Source organism: Nipponia nippon, unplaced genomic scaffold (genome assembly GCF_047370975.1).
Source record: "Nipponia nippon isolate SJK-2023a ecotype South Korea unplaced genomic scaffold, ASM4737097v1 scaffold_102, whole genome shotgun sequence".
Taxonomy (NCBI): domain Eukaryota; kingdom Metazoa; phylum Chordata; class Aves; order Pelecaniformes; family Threskiornithidae; genus Nipponia; species Nipponia nippon.
In genome coordinates, this window is record NW_028262294.1 from 10001 (window position 1) to 24630 (window position 14630).

General features: G+C 51.2%; 1 long non-coding RNA gene across 1 annotated transcript; it reads right to left on the minus strand.

Moving 5' to 3' along the window:
- Positions 1 to 3171: 3171 nt before the first annotated feature.
- On the minus strand, positions 3172 to 10178 carry LOC148056974 (uncharacterized). The gene is made up of 3 exons (XR_015702104.1): positions 10074 to 10178; positions 8775 to 8896; positions 3172 to 4817 (listed from the first exon to the last, which is right to left on the minus strand). It is a non-coding gene; the product is annotated as an uncharacterized LOC148056974 (long non-coding RNA).
- Positions 10179 to 14630: the final 4452 nt, after the last annotated feature.

A 14630-nucleotide genomic window follows, 5' to 3' on the forward strand; every position in this document is an offset into this window, starting at 1 on the left:
AACCCTAACCCTAACCCTAACCCTAACCCTAACCCTAACCCTAACCCTAACCCTAACCCTAACCCTAACCCTAACCCTAACCCTAACCCTAACCCTAACCCTAACCCTAACCCTAACCCTAACCCTAACCCTAACCCTAACCCTAACCCTAACCCTAACCCTAACCCTAACCCTAACCCTAACCCTAACCCTAACCCTAACCCTAACCCTAACCCTAACCCTAACCCTAACCCTAACCCTAACCCTAACCCTAACCCTAACCCTAACCCTAACCCTAACCCTAACCCTAACCCTAACCCTAACCCTAACCCTAACCCTAACCCTAACCCTAACCCTAACCCTAACCCTAACCCTAACCCTAACCCTAACCCTAACCCTAACCCTAACCCTAACCCTAACCCTAACCCTAACCCTAACCCTAACCCTAACCCTAACCCTAACCCTAACCCTAACCCTAACCCTAACCCTAACCCTAACCCTAACCCTAACCCTAACCCTAACCCTAACCCTAACCCTAACCCTAACCCTAACCCTAACCCTAACCCTAACCCTAACCCTAACCCTAACCCTAACCCTAACCCTAACCCTAACCCTAACCCTAACCCTAACCCTAACCCTAACCCTAACCCTAACCCTAACCCTAACCCTAACCCTAACCCTAACCCCTAACCCTAACCCTAACCCTAACCCTAACCCTAACCCTAACCCTAACCCTAACCCCTAACCCTAACCCTAACCCTAACCCTAACCCTAACCCTAACCCTAACCCTAACCCTAACCCTAACCCTAACCCTAACCCTAACCCTAACCCTAACCCTAACCCTAACCCTAACCCTAACCCTAACCCTAACCCTAACCCTAACCCTAACCCTAACCCTAACCCTAACCCTAACCCTAACCCTAACCCTAACCCTAACCCTAACCCTAACCCTAACCCTAACCCTAACCCTAACCCTAACCCTAACCCTAACCCTAACCCTAACCCTAACCCTAACCCTAACCCTAACCCTAACCCTAACCCTAACCCTAACCCTAACCCTAACCCTAACCCTAACCCTAACCCTAACCCTAACCCCTAACCCTAACCCTAACCCTAACCCTAACCCTAACCCTAACCCTAACCCTAACCCTAACCCTAACCCTAACCCTAACCCTAACCCTAACCCTAACCCTAACCCTAACCCTAACCCTAACCCTAACCCTAACCCTAACCCTAACCCCTAACCCTAACCCTAACCCTAACCCTAACCCTAACCCTAAACCCTAACCCTAACCCTAACCCTAACCCTAACCCTAACCCTAACCCTAACCCTAACCCTAACCCTAACCCTAACCCTAACCCTAACCCTAACCCTAACCCTAACCCTAACCCTAACCCTAACCCTAACCCTAACCCTAACCCTAACCCCTAACCCTAACCCTAACCCTAACCCTAACCCTAACCCTAACCCTAACCCTAACCCTAACCCTAACCCTAACCCTAACCCTAACCCTAACCCTAACCCTAACCCTAACCCTAACCCTAACCCTAACCCTAACCCTAACCCTAACCCTAACCCTAACCCTAACCCTAACCCTAACCCTAACCCTAACCCCTAACCCTAACCCTAACCCTAACCCTAACCCTAACCCTAACCCTAACCCTAACCCTAACCCCTAACCCTAACCCTAACCCTAACCCAAACTCCTAACCGTAACCCTAACCCCTAACCCTAACCCTAACCCTAACCCCTAACCGTGATCCTATACCCTAACCCTAACCCCTAACCCTAACCCCTGACCCTGACCCCTAACTGCTAACCCTCACCCATAATCCTCACTCCTCACCCCTAACTGTGCCTGTGGCCCCTAACTCTAAACCGTAAACCTAAACTGTACCCATAACCTATAACTCCAACAGCTCAGTTAAGTGTGGTTTTATTTTAGGTTTTGATTGTGGTTGTTATGGGTCTGGTTTTGGTGAATTTGAGGTGTTTCTGTTGTTTTTTGTGGTACTTCCGGTTTTGTTTTGACTGTTTCCGGTTTATTTTTCGGGTTTTGGGACCACTTCCGGTCGGAATCGGTAACTTCCGGTTGGTTTTGCTTCACTTCCGGTTTGTGTGGGGTCGTTTCCGGTGTGGTTCGGGTCACTTCCGGGTGTAGGGAGGCTATTTCCGGTGATTTTGTAGTCACTTCCGGTGTAGTCGCAGGACTTCCGGTGTAGCTGGAGGACTTCCGGATCATAGAGGGAGACTTCCGGTTTCATTTCTATGGTCTGGAGGTCCTGCTCTGTGGTGTGGGAGGACTTCTGGTTTTGTCTTGGCTGTGTGGATATGTTTCTGTGTGGTTTGCAGGTTCTGTGTTGGTGATTGTGGTTGTGTTTGAGAGGTTTTTTTTGTGTTTGCCAATTGCTTGTTTTTAATGTTTTTTTGAGTGTGTATGATTAATTTTGAAGGGTGTTGGTTCCATTTGGTGGTGCTCAGGTTTTTTTGTGTTGTGCAGGTGGTGGTGCTGAAAATTTTTTTGTGTAATTTGCATTATTACTTTCTTCATTTGCATAAGAGGGTGTTAATTGGTTGTCTACCTGGATGCATTTAATGATTATGGTAATATTAGGTGTCATTACTGTAATCATTGATTCCTCCCAGGTGGAGGGGGGGTTTATGTGTATTTGTATACTATAAAGAAAAAAAATGAAAAATAATAAGTCTGGTGCAGCAGTAGAAAATGGCTCCTACCCTGGGAGTAGGTTTTTTTCTAATAATTAATTTTTTTTCTTGTTTTAAGTTAATTTTTACTCCCAGGGAGTATGCCATTTTCTACTGCTGCTATTACAGTACATAACTTTTGGACTTTCAAGTGAAATTAGTAAAACATTCTAAGGCAAAGACCAGCACCAGAGAGAGAGGAAAGGGGGCCAAGACCAGCACCAGAGAGAGAGGAAAGGGGGCCAAGACCAGCACCAGAGAGAGAGGAAAGGGGGCCAAGACCAGCACCAGAGAGGAAAGGGGGCCAAGACCGGCACCAGAGAGGAAAGGGGGCCAAAACAACTTCATTACAACTGTGTTGGCCTTTGCAATACAGACAGAGCAGACAAAACCCATCCAACAACTTCAACCTTTATCCAAGTTTAAATACAGCCATAGGCTTAAAACAACAGCTCCAACTCCACCTTTATTACAACTGGTTGTGAAGCATCAATATGGACGCAGAGGGCAAAAGCCACCTCACAACTTGACAACAACTGGTTCTAAAAGTTTTAATACCGACAGAGGAGGCAAACCACACCCAACACAACATAACCTTTATTACAACCTCATTACAGCCATTTCTACAGACTCCAGAGACAAAACTGGCCCTACAAAAAGCTCCATTACAACTGCTTTCACAATTTTTCTACACACATGCGAGGCAAACCTGATCCAACGTCGCCTGCATCGCAAGCTTTGCACAACCATTTTTTTTTCATACCACACAACCCTAATAAAGGGAAGCTTTGCTATTACTTCCATATCACATGTAATAATGTACACACAAATTTAAGTCAGTTCTATATAGACAGAGACAGAAAAAAATACAAACTTGATGTACAAGCAAATACCAAGGGAGGCCCTCCCGTTCAGTCACGAGGTTCAGAATGGACCCCCTTGCTTTCTAAACTCCTTCTCAGAGAGGAGCCTAGGTGCGGCTGGATCCAATCCTAGTCTCAGACTTGGTCAACGGTTCACAGCTACGGGGTATACCCATCCAGCAGTGAGTTAAGGGGGGGGTCTCACGGTCAGACCAACATTACAGTCAAGACAATATTGGTCATACGCAAATACAAAGGACAACAAGGGAGGCCCTCCCGTTCAGTCACGAGGTTCAGAATGGACCCCCTTGCTTTCTAAACTCCTTCTCAGAGAGGAGCCTAGGTGCGGCTGGATCCAATCCTAGTCTCAGACTTGGTCAACGGTTCACAGCTACGGGGTATACCCATCCAGCAGTGAGTTAAGGGGGGGGCCACGGTCAGAACAACGTTACAGTCAAGACAATATTGGGTCATAAGCAAATACAAAGGACAACATGGCAGGCCCTCCTGTTGAGTCACGAGGTTCAGAATGGACCCCCTTGCTTTCTAAACTCCTCCTCAGAGAGGAGTCTAGGTGCGGCTGGATCCACTCCTAGTCTCAGACTTGGTCAACAGTTCACAGCTATGGGGTATACACGTCTACCGGCGGTTTAAGGGCGTTTCACAGTCAACCTTGCTGAAATTTAGCAATACCTATTCATTGGTTCATTTACCAGTCACAAACTGATTACATAGGGTTTACTACAACATTTGTATCGTTACACACACACAGCGACGTCATTTGTTACAGACTTAGTGAAATACTCTCAGTAAACATACATAAAGGCATTCAGTGAAAATTGCCCTCAAGCTCCAGAAAATGCTCACATCAAACAACTACCATCTGAACAGGCAAGCGTTGACTCCCAAGGAGTGAGAGGCATCAGATATCGGCCCGGATCCTGTCAACCAGCCTCTATAGGGAAACTCCAAAAGTTCTCAGCGCTGAGAGGCGTCCCCACTCAGAGGAAGATGCTGGCACAGCCCGCTTAGGTCCAGTAGAGCTCAAAAGGGTTTCGCTCAGTACCGCTGTCCATGAGATTGCAAGATGAACAACTTCAGGCATCATAAAAGTTTTTCCTGTTGTCAGAATCCCAGTCAGTCATTGCTGACGTTCTCAAAAAGCACAACGCTACTGGGGGAAAACCGAATTCCCCAGCTGGAGTTTTTTAATGCTGTTTTCATTTCTACACATCTGCAAAGGAAAAATTTTATTTCCACCTGGAACCTGCAAAAAAACGAAAAAGCCCCCACACCATCATCACAGGTTAGATGCATTCCAAACACACCGCTCATTCAGCTACCACCCAAACCACGCCTCGCTCTCAGCCAATCCATTCCACTACCAGCATGCCACAACGGACCGTTGCCCTGCCTCTGCGGCGCTCCCTGGGAACGGTGTTCCCGGGGGCCTCAAAAAAAAAAAACCACCCTGCCTGCAAAAACCCCGGCCCAAGCCTGACCTCCGCCCAAACCTTGGCGATGATCATCGCCTCGCAGAGCGGCCGGGACCGGGGGAAAAAAAAACCCAGCCAGGGGAAAAAAAAAAAATCCCCCAGCTGGGATTTTTTTTTATTCTAAGTATATATGAAATAAATTACTCTCAACATTACCTACAACCTGCCATAAAATACTTCACACATACAACGTTAGGCACATGCAGGAACTGGACAACCCTTCAACCACCAATCATCACAGGATAGACGCATTCCAAACATACCATTCATTCAGCTACCACCCAAACCACGCCTCGCTCTCAGCCAATCCATTCCACTACCAGCATGCCACAACAGACCGATGCCCTGCCTCTGCGGCGCTCCCTGGGAACGGTGTTCCCGGGGGCCTCAAAAAAAACCACCCTGCCTGCGAAAACCCCGGCCCAAGCCTGACCTCCGCCCAAACCTTGGCGATGATCATCGCCTCGCAGAGCGGCCGGGACCGGGGGAAAAAAAAACCCAGCCAGGGGAAAAAAAAAAAATCCCCCAGCTGGGATTTTTTTTATTCTAAGTATATATGAAATAAATTACTCTCAACATTACCTACAACCTGCCATAAAATACTTCACACATACAACGTTAGGCACATGCAGGAACTGGACAACCTTCAACCACCAATCATCACAGGATAGACGCATTCCAAACATACCATTCATTCAGCTACCACCCAAACCACGCCTCACTCTCAGCCAATCCATTCCACTACCAGCATGCCACAACGGACCGATGCCCTGCCTCTGCGGCGCTCCCTGGGAACGGTGTTCCCGGGGGCCTCAAAAAAAAAACCACCCTGCCTGTGAAAACCCCGGCCCAAGCCTGACCTCCGCCCAAACCTTGGCGATGATCATCGCCTCGCAGAGCGGCCGGGACCGGGGGAAAAAAAAACCCAGCCAGGGGAAAAAAAAAAAAAAATCCCCCAGCTGGGATTTTTTTTATTCTAATTATATATGAAATAAATTACTCTCAACATTACCTACAACCTGCAATAAAATACTTCACACATACAACGTTAGGCACATTCAGGAACTGGACAACCCTTCAACCACCGATCGTCACAGGGTAGGTACATTCCAAACATACCGCTCATTCAGCTACCACCCAAACCACGCCTCGCTCTCAGCCAATCCATTCCACCACTGGCATGCCACAACGGACCATTGCCCTGCCTCTGTGGCGCTCCCTGGGAACAGTATTCCCGGGGGCCTCAAAAAAGAAAGCCCTGCCTGTGAAAACCCCGGGCCGAGCCTGACCTCTGCCCAAGCCTTGGCGATGATCATCGCCTCGCAGAGCGGCCGGGACCGGGGAAAAAACAACCCACACGGGAAAAAAAAACAAAAAAAATCACCCAGCTGGAGTTTTTTTATGCTAAGTATCTATGAAATACAATTACTCTCAACCTTACATACAACCTGAAATAACATTCTTCACACATACACGGATAGGCACATTCAGGAACTAGACAATCCTTCAACCACCAATCATCACAGATTAGATGCATTCCAAACACACCATTCATTCAGCTACCACCCAAACCACTCCTCTGTCTCAGCCAATCCATTCCACCACCAGCATGCCACAACACACCATTGCCCTGCCTCTGCGGCGCTCCCTGGGAACTGTATTCCCAGGGGCCTCAAAAAAATATAATCGCCCTGCCTGCCAAAACCCCGGCCCACGCCTGACCTCCCCCCAAACCGTGGTGATGATCATCACCACACAGAGCAGCCAGGACCGGGAAAAAAAAAAACAGCCAGGAGAAAAAAAAAAAATCCCCCAGCTGGGTTGCTTTTTATTCTAAGTATCTAAGAAATAAATTACTCTCAACCTTACATACAACCTGCAATAAAATACTTCACACGTACAAGCTTTGGCACACTCAGGAACCGAACGATCCTGCAACCACCTCTCACTCAAAACGCTATGGTTACACCACCCAGCTGCCACTGCAGCACAGCCCCCCAGTTCCAGAGCTATCCCTGGAACTGCCTCGCCATGCACTTCTAAACAACCTTGGGCTCCGTACGATTCCCAAGTTTCACCTTCCGTTACGGCAAGCAGAAGACGACACTTCGCTACATGCGACGATCCAGCCTCCGGCAACCGCAAAACACAACAGAAGTAACTGCGGCACCTGTCTACAGCTGCTTGCCTTGAGATGGCCTCTACAGTCTTTGCCTCCAGATACTGTACAAATGGACATAGCACCATAAGGCTACGCTACCCCCAACTCCAATATTGCTACGCTCCTGGGCAGAGCGGCCCCAACCCCGACACGCAGACAGACACTGCACACAAACACCACAAACCACATCACCTTGAGACCCGAGAACATCATGACCAGGAATGACTCCGGTAGGGAAGATGCCTCCAAAACGGAACCCCTACAGTGCCACAACGGCACGAACGCTCTACAGCATCCCAAAAAAAGACATAGGCCTGCCATGGCCCATGAGAAAACTACCATCTAAAAAGAGATAAATGGATGCATGACAATCCAGGAGTTAAGACCTAAGACCATTAAGGAACCAGGGATGAAACCCCTGAAAACGACCATAAAAATATAAGTCTCAACAGCAGACCTGCAGAGACCGCCTGGCTGGCCACCGCAACAGATGATCCCTCAGAAACATCTGTAACGCGACGCTTCCCGGACACGTCCGCGCTTTAAGCTACGACGGCAAGATAAGCAGGGCGCAAGAAAAGCTATGCCGATGAAGCGACGCGTTCGAGACCCTCGGGAGGCTTACCGAGGGGCCCCATGATCACCAAGAGCTACGGAAACATCAAGACCCGAGAAAGCCAGGGTACGAGACACAGAAGACAGACTACGCAAAAGCAGAACACACAGACACAGGATGGAACCGCCCTGCCCAGCCAACGTCAGCAGCGTGCTAAGAACAGTAACCCGGTCCTTTTCCCTTCCCAAAGGAGACTGCTCCTGGACAGGCCTCTCCCCGACACCAACTTTATAACCCCTCCCTGCAATTCCTATCCTTGATACCTCCTCAGCCCTGACCCCGCAACTGAGCTTTCAGAGGGCCAGGGATCTGAATCCACCCTCAAAAAAGAAAAAAGAAAACCACCACACACCTAACTAGAACATTCCTGCACTCGCTCAGTTCCTCTTCATTATCTAAAAAAAAAAAAAAAAAAAAACACACAACAAAACCCCACCAAAAAACAAAAACCAAAAAACCCAAAACCTCCCAACCAAAAAAACCCACAGCACACTAACAAACTAAAACACAGTGCTGCTATTCCACACTGGTCTGGTTACTGCCAACCGCTTCTGCGACACCCTCCTCCTCAAAAGCACCGCACCGCCCTGCTCCCCTGCTCCACGCCTGTTCTCAAGAAAGATGCTGCGGCTGTCGCTCGGTGCGCCTAGGATGCCAGGAGACACAAAGTTCCCGTGGCGCTCGGGTGAAATAGCCAGCCCCGTGTGCCTCCCCTCTACCACCCAGCTCACCTCAACTTCTCGGCTGATTCTCAAGGCAGCCAGCACAGCTCCCACAAAACCAAACGGGAAATGATTAACCAACATGCCATTTCATACTTCACTATTAAATGACGACCCGGCTGACAACCACCTCGCCTCCTCCAGCCGCTCCTCAGCGGGAAACTACGCCCCCTCCGAGGCTGCCTGCGGCACACAAAATGACCAAAGCAAAAGGTACATTTTGACATACCTGTACATCCCCCGATTTTCCACAACTTCTGAAAGATAATGGACAGGGGCCTCAAAAACCTTCTTTTAATACTCCACTTGCCACCTCTATAACTACTTGGCGCATGGCTCGTGCCTCTGTATCTGCAAAAATAATATCAAACGCTTCACTCAGAAACAGAGCAATACCTTAACAGTTCTAGAGTTATTGTACCCTTTTAAGTATACCACCAACAGTCCAACCACACGCAACATTTCAAAAAAAAACCAACCACAAAACACCCACTTAATCACCAAACAATAAAACATTAACACCTTTGAGATGTAAGCTCCATTGATACCCCTGAACACCACCTCCCACACAGCTCTACACATCCCCATATAACACTATTAAATACAAACACCCTGCTAATAGCTACTCAGTTCAAGATGACTGTATAGCCTTTGCCTCAACAGTCTAGGCGTAGCAACATATTAACCATAGACTGTCACTGCTGTCCCACCTACCCCCTGACTCTACGCCCCCCCGGGCAGGGCGGCTCGAGGCCAAAACACACACACACACCCCGACACTCCACAGAACACTACAAACAGGCCTCAAAGACGACAGAGAACACTCACCAACAAGAATGACACATGAACAGAGGATGCCATCAAGCAAGACCACCTGCGGGACCCTGATGGACATGTGACGAGCCTCTAGGGACACCCCAGAAAGACAGGAACGTCACGGCCCGTAACACGAAGTTACTCTCAAAACTGAGAGGATGTTGGCGCAACGAGCCCGGCTTCAAGACCTAACAACGTAAGGATGCAGGGAAGAAACCCCCGTCCACTAAAATGGACGGCAAGAGAACAGAGCTGCTCACGCAGCCGGAAACGTCGCCGCAGAAGAGGACCGCCCGGAAACCTCCGAGACGCCAGACCGATCCACGCCGCACGCTTTAAACGCCAGAAAAGCAGCGCCCGATTGGCACTATGCCGACGAGTACAGGTGTTTCGACGCCAGGAATGGCACCCGAGGCATTTGCCGCCCCAGACACACCCTGCCCACCTTAAGCGCAAAGACGACATATAGACCCAACAAAAGTGTAAGACACAGAAGACACCACACAAACTACGCAACAACAGACACAGCCTGGAACCGCCCTGCCCGGCGCACGCTGCCATCGAGCTCAAGACTAATCTGCTCCCTCTAGCCGCCTAGACGGCACTGTTCCCAGACAGACCTCTCCCCAGCGCTACCTTTAAAACCCCTTCCTGCAATGGCCAACCTTGTACCCTCCCTCCCCCGACCCCTCTCCAGCACTAGAGCCTCAACTTAGCTTGCAGACGGCCGCGAGGCTGAATCCATCCTTGACAAGGAAAACCACACTCAGCCCGCTGGATCCATCCTGCCGTCGCCAGGTTCCTCTTCACCCTCTGCAAAACAAAACCGATGCCATCACAGTCACCACCACATCGGTCAACACAGACCTTTCCCAAAACAGCTGCCACTTCACATGCGTCGTGGCAGGCCGCTCACCTGCTCCCCTCCGATTCCGGAGTCCGACGCTGCAGCTGTCATCGCTTCCGGCACCTAGGATACCGAGAGACACAAAATTACCTTTGCGCTTGCAAGAAAACACCAGCCCCACGCTTCACCTCCCTACTACCCAGCTCACCTCAAACGCTCCTGCACTTCCAAAGGCAGCCCCCGCAGAACCTGCAAACCCTAAGAGAAACACTGCAACTCCATTGCCATACAATACTCGGCTATTAGATGCCAACCCGGCCCACCACCGCCTCACCTTCCGGGACCGCTCGTCGACATGCGGCGGCATCCCTCCGAGCCTGCATACGGCACCTGCAGAAACCCAAGCAGAGAGGCACATGCTGAGATACTGCCCGAAACCACAGCCTGCCCGCACCGATCCCCGTCTCACCCTCCTTTACCTTGACAGCTCGCCCGCCCCACCTTCGTCAGTCTGGCTTGCCTCTTGCAGGCTTACGCACCACCTGTAAGACATAAGCAACCCCTGTTCTTCAGAACAGGACCAGCCACACACCACCTGAAAAATAACCACTACTTCAGCCTACCAGTCCCCACTCACCTTGTCCAAGTCAGCTCCAGGGCCCATATCCCACATCACTCCTCGCTTGGAACCTTCACATTAAATAAAAAAAATAAAAAGAAGAGTTAGAAACACCATAATGTAGTCAGATAGGCACCAGTCACATGTTCCCTCTAGTACCTCAGCTACTCAGACCAAGATGACTGTGCAACCTTTGCCTCAACAGTCTAGGCACAGCAACACATCAGCCACAGACGCTTATCGCTATTCCACCAACCCCCTGACTCTACGCCCCCCCGGGCAGGGCGGCTCCAGGCCAAGCACACACACACCCCGACACTCCACAGAACACTACAAACAACAGGCCTCAAAGACGAGAGAGAACTCTCACCAACAAGAACGACACCCAGACCGAAGACGCCGTCGAGCAAGACCACCTGCGGCACCGTGATGACGATGTCAGGAGCCTCTAGGGCAGCCGCCAAAACAGAGAGGAACGTCACAGCCCGTAACACGAAGTTACTCTCAAAACTGAGAGGACGCTGGCGCAACGAGCCCGGCTTCAAGACCTAACAACGTAAGGATGCAGGGAAGAAACCCCCATCCACTAAGATGGATGGCAAGAGAACAGAGCTGCTCACGCAGCCGGAAATGTCGCCGCAAAAGAGGACCGCCCGGAAACCTCCGAGACGCCAGACCGATCCATGCCGCACGCTTTAAACGCCAGAAAAGCAGCGCCCAATTGGCACTATGCCGACGAGTACAGGTGTTTCGACGCCAGGAATGGCACCCGAGGCATATGCCGCCCCAGACACACCCTGCCCACCTTAAGCGCAAAGACGACATATAGACCCAACAAAAGTGTAAGACACAGAAGACACCACACAAACTACGCAACAACAGACACAGCCTGGAACCGCCCTGCCCGGCGCACGCTGCCATGGAGCTCAAGACTAATCTGCTCCCTCTAGCCGCCTAGACGGCGCTGTTCCCAGACAGACCTCTCCCCAGCACTACCTTTAAAAACCCCTTCCTGCAATGGCCAACCTTGTACCCTCCCTCCCCCCGACCCCTCTCCAGCACTAGAGCCTCAACTTAGCTTGCAGACGGCCGCGAGGCTGAATCCATCCTTGACAAGGAAAAACCACACTCAGCCCGCTGGATCCATCCTGCCGTCGCCAGGTTCCTCTTCACCCTCTGCAAAACAAAACCGATGCCATCACAGTCACCACCACATCGGTCAACACAGACCTTTCCCAAAACAGCTGCCACTTCACATGCGTCGTGGCAGGCCGCTCACCTGCTCCCCTCCGATTCCGGAGTCCGACGCTGCAGCTGTCATCGCTTCCGGCACCTAGGATACCGAGAGACACAAAATTACCTTTGCGCTTGCAAGAAAACACCAGCCCCACGCTTCACCTCCCTACTACCCAGCTCACCTCAAACGCTCCTGCACTTCCAAAGGCAGCCCCCGCAGAACCTGCAAACCCTAAGAGAAACACTGCAACTCCATTGCCATACAATACTCGGCTATTAGATGCCAACCCGGCCCACCACCGCCTCACCTTCCGGGACCGCTCGTCGACATGCGGCGGCATCCCTCCGAGCCTGCATACGGCACCTGCAGAAACCCAAGCAGAGAGGCACATGCTGAGATACTGCCCGAAACCACAGCCTGCCCGCACCGATCCCCGTCTCACCCTCCTTTACCTTGACAGCTCGCCCGCCCCACCTTCGTCAGTCTGGCTTGCCTCTTGCAGGCTTACGCACCACCTGTAAGACCCAAACAACAGGAGTTGCTTATAACAGGACCAGCCACACACCACCTGAAAAATAACCACTACTTCAGCCTACCAGTCCCCACTCACCTTGTCCAAGTCAGCTCCAGGGCCCATATCCCACATCACTCCTCGCTTGGAACCTTCACATTAAATAAAAAAAATAAAAAGAAGAGTTAGAAACACCATAATGTAGTCAGATAGGCACCAGTCACATGTTCCCTCTAGTACCTCAGCTACTCAGACCAAGATGACTGTGCAACCTTTGCCTCAACAGTCTAGGCACAGCAACACATCAGCCACAGACGCTTATCGCTATTCCACCAACCCCCTGACTCTACGCCCCCTGGGCAGGGCGGCTCCAGGCCAAGCACACACACACCCCGACACTCCACAGAACACTACAAACAACAGGCCTCAAAGACGAGAGAGAACTCTCGGCAACAAGAACGACACCCAGACCGAAGACGCCGTCGAGCAAGACCACCTGCGGCACCGTGATGACGATGTGAGGAGCCTCTAGGGCAGCCGCCAAAACAGAGAGGAACGTCACAGCCCGTAACATGAAGTTACTCTCAAAACTGAGAGGACGTTGGCGCAACGAGCCCAGCTTCAAGACCTAAGAACATAAAGGATGCAGGGAAGAAACCCCCGTCCACTAAAATGGACGGCAAGAGAACAGAGCTGCTCACGCAGCCGGAAACGTCGCCGCAAAAGAGGACCGCCCGGAAACCTCCGAGACGCCAGACCGATCCACGCCGCACGCTTTAAACGCCAGAAAAGCAGCGCCCGATTGGCACTATGCCGACGAGTACAGGTGTTTCGACGCCAGGAATGGCGCCCGAGGCATTTGCCATCCCAGACACACCCTGCCCACCTTAAGCGCAAAGACGACATATAGACCCAACAAAAGTGTAAGACACAGAAGACACCACACAAGCTACACAACAACAGACACTGCCTGGAACTGCCCGGCGCACGCTGCCATCGAGCTGAAGACTAACCTGCTCCCTCTAGCTGACCAGAGGGCACTGTTCCCAGACAGACCTCTCCCCAGCGCTACCTTTAAAAACCCCATCCTGCAATGGCCAACCTTGTACCCTCCCTCCCCCGACCCCTCTCCAGCACTAGAGCCTCAACTTAGCTTGCAGACGGCCGCGAGGCTGAATCCATCCTTGACAAGGAAAACCACACTCAGCCCGCTGGATCCATCCTGCCGTCGCCAGGTTCCTCTTCACCCTCTGCAAAACAAAACCGATGCCATCACAGTCACCACCACATCGGTCAACACAGACCTTTCCCAAAACAGCTGCCACTTCACATGCGCCGTGGCAGGCCGTTCACCTGCTCCCCTCCGATTCCGGAGTCCGACGCTGCAGCTGTCATCGCTTCCGGCACCTAGGATACCGAGAGACACAAAATTACCTTTGCGCTTGCAAGAAAACACCAGCCCCACGCTTCACCTCCCTACTACCCAGCTCACCTCAAACGCTCCTGCACTTCCAAAGGCAGCCCCCGCAGAACCTGCAAACCCTAAGAGAAACACTGCAACTCCATTGCCATACAATACTCGGCTATTAGATGCCAACCCGGCCCACCACCGCCTCACCTTCCGGGACCGCTCGTCGACATGCGGCGGCATCCCTCCGAGCCTGCATACGGCACCTGCAGAAACCCAAGCAGAGAGGCACATGCTGAGATACTGCCCGAAACCACAGCCTGCCCGCACCGATCCCCGTCTCACCCTCCTTTACCTTGACAGCTCGCCCGCCCCACCTTCGTCAGTCTGGCTTGCCTCTTGCAGGCTTACGCACCACCTGTAAGACCCAAACAACAGGAGTTGCTTCATAACAGGACCAGCCACACACCACCTGAAAAATAACCACTACTTCAGCCTACCAGTCCCCACTCACCTTGTCCAAGTCAGCTCCAGGGCCCATATCCCACATCACTCCTCGCTTGGAACCTTCACATTAAATAAAAAAAATAAAAAGAAGAGTTAGAAACACCATAATGTAGTCAGATAGGCACCAGTCACATGTTCCC